Here is a 6,697-nt window from a genome sequence, read left to right as displayed (position 1 = left end):
AGAATTTGTTTCTGATCTTAATTATTAAATCATATGAATGAAACTTGGTTGTTTTGAAAAATAAAACAACAAAGCACACCTCAATGTGATTGGTAATTTCTACTTAGATTTCTGACCGAGGAGGGGATGTTCACCATCATTTTGTGGAGGAGGTTGGGAAGGTAAAGTAAGAGAGTGAGATCAAATAAAGTAAAAATGATAACAGTCAGTTGGCTTTATTTTCACTGAAATAAAAGTTATTTTAAACCCTATCTCAGCTGTTGTTCTGTTGTTTTAAACATTTCTCATAGAATTAAATGGAAGCCCACTAAACCCTGAAAGGGAAACTGTGTGCTCAGGTCCTGAAAATGGTTTATGTCTATTTCTTGAGATACAAATTTCCCTGCTGGTTACAGAAATATGAGGCGGGAACACAACAGTGCACTGCATGTGTCTGCCGTCTTCACGGGCTGCTCAGTGTCAATTTCATTTTCTTGGGTTGCAGTTTAAGACGGATTTCCATGAGAAATATTGCTCAGCCTTTTCCTGAATGAAGGATTCAATTTTCCACAGGAAATATTATGAAAGAGAGTGACAAGGCACAAGGGTTTCCCATAAAGGAATAGTTGATGTAATAAACTCTCACTATGGTGAATATTTTTAATAAAAGCCAGTTGAAAATTTTATCACTAGGTTAAATGGCACAAATCCGTCTGAAGAAAAAAGATTCAAATTTTATAGAAGAAGTGGTTTGAATCAAGTAGAAATTATGATTTCTAAACTATTTGTTGTAAGAACTTATAATCAGTCTTATCACAATTGCCGGTGGAAGGAAGTGGATCATTATTTATTTATTAAAAAAAAATCCACAAGGTACTATTTGCCCCATTCTTGATGCGGCAGTCCTGTGGTTAGTTAAGTTGGGACATTTAGGAAACTTAGCTAGGTTTTCCGGACATTGATTTCAGCCACTTTATCTTTACTAAAATCTCTTCTTTTGTGTCGGTATATGGTCCATACATACATATGGGGAGGAACAACCTCCAACTCGGTTTTACAGTGCAAACCGCAGGAACTTCAAACCGGCACTACGAAACAGACTGAGAAACCAGAGTAAGGGTTTCTCCTGCAACCCGTTCCCTTTGTGCTGGATGAACGAACGTCTCTCCACATGCTCAGTTCTGAGAGATAAGTGTGTGTGAAAGCCGTCCTTCACCTAGCTTGAAGGGAACACAAAGTTTCTTTTCAGTTGCCAACTCCACTCCATACATATATATGGGGAGGTACAAGCTCCAACTCGGTTTTACAGTGAAAACGGCAGGCACTTCAAACCGGCACTAGGAAACAGACTGAGAAACCAGAGTAAGGGTTTCTCCTGCAACCCGTTCCCTTTGTGCTGGATGAACGAACGTCTCTCCACATGCTCAGTTCTGAGAGATAAGTGTGTGTGAAAGCCGTCCTTCACCTAGCTTGAAGGGAACACAAAGTTTCTTTCCAGTTGCCAACTCCACTCCATACATATATATGGGGAGGTACAAGCTCCAACTCGGTTTTACAGTGAAAACGGCAGGCACTTCAAACCGGCACTAGGAAACAGACTGAGAAACCAGAGTAAGGGTTTCACCTGCAACCCGTTCCCTTTGTGCTGGATGAACGAAAGTCTCTCCACATGCTCAGTTCTGAGAGATAAGTGTGTGTGAAAGCCGTCCTTCACCTAGCTTGAAGGGAACACAAAGTTTCTTTTCAGTTGCCAACTCCACTCCATACATATATATGGGGAGGTACAAGCTCCAACTCGGTTTTACAGTGAAAACGGCAGGCACTTCAAACCGGCACTAGGAAACAGACTGAGAAACCAGAGTAAGGGTTTCTCCTGCAACCCGTTCCCTTTGTGCTGGATGAACGAATGTCTCTCCACATGCTCAGTTCTGAGAGATAAGTGTGTGTGAAGACGGTCCTTCACCTAGCTTGAAGGGAACACAAAGTTTCTTTTCAGTTGCCAACTCCACTCCATACATATATATGGGGAGGTACAAGCTCCAACTCGGTTTTACAGTGAAAACGGCAGGCACTTCAAACCGGCACTAGGAAACAGACTGAGAAACCAGAGTAAGGGTTTCTCCTGCAACCCGTTCCCTTTGTGCTGGATGAACGAACGTCTCTCCACATGCTCAGTTCTGAGAGATAAGTGTGTGTGAAAGCCGTCCTTCACCTAGCTTGAAGGGAACACAAAGTTTCTTTTCAGTTGCCAACTCCACTCCATACATATATATGGGGAGGTACAAGCTCCAACTCGGTTTTACAGTGAAAACGGCAGGCACTTCAAACCGGCACTAGGAAACAGACTGAGAAACCAGAGTAAGGGTTTCTCCTGCAACCCGTTCCCTTTGTGCTGGATGAACGAACGTCTCTCCACATGCTCAGTTCTGAGAGATAAGTGTGTGTGAAAGCCGTCCTTCACCTAGCTTGAAGGGAACACAAAGTTTCTTTACAGTTGCAAACCCCACTCCGTACATATATATGGGGAGGTATTGGCTCGAACTCGGTTTTACAGTGAAAACGGCAGGCACTTCAAACCGGCACTACGAAACAGACTGAGAAACCAGAGTAAGGATTTCTCCTGCAACACGTTTCCTTTGTGCTGGATGAACGAACGTCACTCCACATACTCAGTTCTGAGAGATAAGTGTGTGTGAAAGCCGTCCTTCATCTAGCTTGAAGGGAACACAAAGTTTCTTTTCAGTTGCCAACTCCACTCCATACATATATATGGGGAGGTACAAGCTCCAACTCGGTTTTACCGTGAAAACGGCAGGCACTTCAAACCGGCACTAGGAAACAGACTGAGAAACCAGAGTAAGGGTTTCTCCTGCAACCCGTTCCCTTTGTGCTGGATGAACGAACGTCTCTCCACATGCTCAGTTCTGAGAGATAAGTGTGTGTGAAAGCCGTCCTTCACCTAGCTTGAAGGGAACACAAAGTTTCTTTTCAGTTGCCAACTCCACTCCATACATATATATGGGGAGGTACAAGGTCCAACTCGGTTTTAAAGTGAAAACGGCAGGCAATTCAAACCGGCACTAGGAAACAGACAGAGAAACCAGAGTAAGGGTTTCTCCTGCAACCCGTTCCCTTTGTGCTGGATGAACGAACGTCTCTCCACATGCTCAGTTCTGAGAGATAAGTGTGTGTGAAAGCCGTCCTTCACCTGGCTTGAAGGGAAAACAAAGTTTCTTTACAGTTGCCAACCCCACTCCATACATATATATGGGGAGGTATTGGCTCCAACTCGGTTTTACAGTGAAAACGGCAGGCACTTCAAACCGGCACTAGGAAACAGACTGAGAAACCAGAGTAAGGGTTTCTCCTGCAACCCGTTCTCTTTGTGCTGGATGAATGAACGTCTGTCCACATACTCAGTTCTGAGAGATAAGTGTGTGTGAAAGCCGTCCTTCACCTAGCTTGAAGGGAACACAAAGTTTCTTTTCAGTTGCCAACCCAATCCATACATATATATGGGGAGGTACAAGCTCCAACTCGGTTTTACAGTGAAAACGGCAGGCACTTCAAACCGGAACTAGGAAACAGACTGAGAAACCAGAGTAAGGGTTTCCCCTGCAACCCGTTCCCTTTGTGCTGGATGAACGAACGTCTCTCCACATGCTCAGTTCTGAGAGATAAGTGTGTGTGAAAGCCGTCCTTCACCTAGCTTGAAGGGAACACAAAGTTTCTTTTCAGTTGCAAATTCCAATCCATACTTATATATGGGGAGGTACAAGCTCCAACTCGGTTTTACAGTGAAAACGGCAGGCACTTCAAACCGGCACTAGGAAACAGACTGAGAAACCAGAGTAAGGGTTTCTCCTGCAACCCGTTCCCTTTGTGCTGGATGAACGAACGTCTCTCCACATGCTCAGTTCTCAGAGATAAGTGTGTGTGAAAGCCGAACTTCACCTAGCTTGAAGGGAACACAAAGTTTCTTTTCAGTAGCCAACTCCACTCCATACATATATATGGGGAGGTACAAGCTCCAACTCGGTTTTGCAGTGAAAACGGCAGGCACTTCAAACCGGCACTAGGAAACAGACTGAGAATCCAGAGTAAGGGTTTCTCCTGCAACCCGTTCCCTTTGTGCTGGATGAACGAACGTCTCTCCACATGCTCAGTTCTGAGAGATAAGTGTGTGTGAAAGCCGTCCTTCATCTAGCTTGAAGGGAACACAAAGTTTCTTTTCAGTTGCCAACTCCACTCCATACATATATATGGGGAGGTACAAGCTCCAACTCGGTTTTACAGTGAAAACGGCAGGCACTTCAAACCGGCACTAGGAAACAGACTGAGGAACCAGAGTAAGGGTTTCTCCTGCAAGCCGTTCCCTTTGTGCTGGATGAACGAACGTCTCTCCACATGCTCAGTTCTGAGAGATAAGTGTGTGTGAAAGCCGTCCTTCACCTGGCTTAAAGGGAAAACAAAGTTTCTTTACAGTTGCAAACCCCACTCCATACATATATATGGGGAGGTATTGGCTCCAACTCGGTTTTACAGTGAAAACGGCAGGCGCTTCAAACCGGCACTAGGAAACAGACTGAGAAACCAGAGTAAGGGTTTCTCCTGCAACCCGTTCCCTTTGTGCGGGATGAACGAACGTCTCTCCACATGCTCAGTTCTGAAAGATAAGTGTGTGTGAAAACCGTCCTTCACCTAGCTTGAAGGGAACACAAAGTTTCTTTTCAGTTGCCAACCCCAATCCATACTTATATATGGGGAGGTACAAGCTCCAAATCGGTTTCACAGTGAAAACGGCAGGCACTTCAAACCGGCACTAGGAAACAGACTGAGAAACCAGAGTAAGGGTTTCTACTGCAACCCGTTCCCTTTGTGCTGGATGAACGAATGTCTCTCCACATGCTCAGTTCTGAGACATAAGTGTGTGTGAAAGCCGTCCTTCCCCTAGCTTGAAGTGAACACAAAGTTTATTTTCAGTTGCAAACTGCACTCCATACATTTATATGGGGAGGTACAAGCTCCAACTCGGTTTTACAGTGAAAACGGCAGGCACTTCAAACCGGCACTAGGAAACAGACTGAGAAACCAGTGTAAGGGCTTCTCCTGCAACCCGTTCCCTTTGTGCTAGATGAACGAACGTCTCTCCACATGCTCAGTTCTGAGAGATAAGTGTGTGTGAAAGCCGTCCTTCACCTAGCTTGAAGTGAACACAAAGTTTCTTTTCAGTTGCAAACCCAATCCATACATATATATGGGGAGGTACAAGCTCCAACTCGGTTTTACAGTGAAAACGGCAGGCACTTCAAACCGGCACTAGGAAACAGACTGAGAACCCAGAGTAAGGGTTTCTCGTGCAACCCGTTCCCTTTGTGCTGGATGAACGAACGTCTCTCCACATGCTCAGTTCTGAGAGATAAGTGTGTGTGAAAGCCGTCCTTCACCTAGTTGAAGGGAACACAAAGTTTCTTTTCAGTTGCAAACCCAATCCCTACATACATATGGGGAGGTACAAGCTCCAACTCGGTTTTACAGTGAAAACGGCAGGCACTTCAAACCGGCACTAAGAAACAGACTGAGAAACCAGAGTAAGGGTTTCTCCTGCAACCCGTTCTCTTTGTGCGGGATGAACGAACGTCTCTCCACATGCTCAGTTCTGAGAGATAAGTGTGTGTGAAAACCGTCCTTCACCTAGCTTGAAGGGAACACAAAGTTTCTTTTCAGTTGCCAACCCCACTCCATACTTATATATGGGGAGGTACAAGCTCCAACTCGGTTTTACAGTGAAAACGGCAGGCACTTCAAACCGGCACTAGGAAACAGACTGAGAAACCAGAGTAAGGGTTTCTCCTGCAAACCGTTCTCTTTGTGCTGAATGAACGAACGTCTCTCCACATGCTCAGTTCTGAGAGATAAGTGTGTGTGAAAGCCGTCCTTCACCTAGCTTGAAGGGAACACAATGTTTCTTTTCAGTTGCCAACTCCACTCCATACATATATATGGGGAGGTACAAGCTCCAACTCGGTTTTACAGTGAAAACGGCAGGCACTTCAAACCGGCACTAGGAAACAGACTGAGAAACCAGAGTAAGGGTTTCTCCTGCAACCCGTTCCCTTTGTGCGGGATGAACGAACGTCTCTCCACATGCTCAGTTCTGAGAGTTAAGTGTGTGTGAAAGCCGTCCTTCACCTAGCTTGAAGGGAACACAATGTTTCCTTTCAATTGCCAACTCCACTCCATACATATATATGGGGAGGTACAAGCTCCAACTAGGTTTTACAGTGAAAACGGCAGGCACTTCAAACCGGCACTAGGAAACAGACTGAGAAACCAGAGTAAGTGTTTCTCCTGCAACCCGTTCCCTTTGTGCTGGATGAACGAACGTCTCTCCACATGCTCAGTTCTGAGAGATAAGTGTGTGTGAAAGCCGTCCTTCACCTAGCTTGAAGGGAACACAAAGTTTCTTTTCAGTTGCCAACTCCACTCCATACATATATATGGGGAGGTACAAGCTCCAACTCGGTTTTACAGTGAAAACGGCAGGCACTTCAAACCGGCACTAGGAAACAGACTGAGAAACCAGAGTAAGGGTTTCTCCTGCAACCCGTTCCCTTTGTGCTGGATGAACGAATGTCTCTCCACATGCTCAGTTCTGAGAGATAAGTGTGTGTGAAAGCCGTCCTTCACCTAGCTTGAAGGGAACACAAAGTTTCTT

The sequence above is a fragment of the Vicugna pacos genome, unplaced genomic scaffold (assembly GCF_048564905.1).
Source record: "Vicugna pacos unplaced genomic scaffold, VicPac4 scaffold_19, whole genome shotgun sequence".
Taxonomy (NCBI): Eukaryota; Metazoa; Chordata; class Mammalia; order Artiodactyla; family Camelidae; genus Vicugna; species Vicugna pacos.
This window is presented reverse-complemented; position numbering follows the sequence as displayed.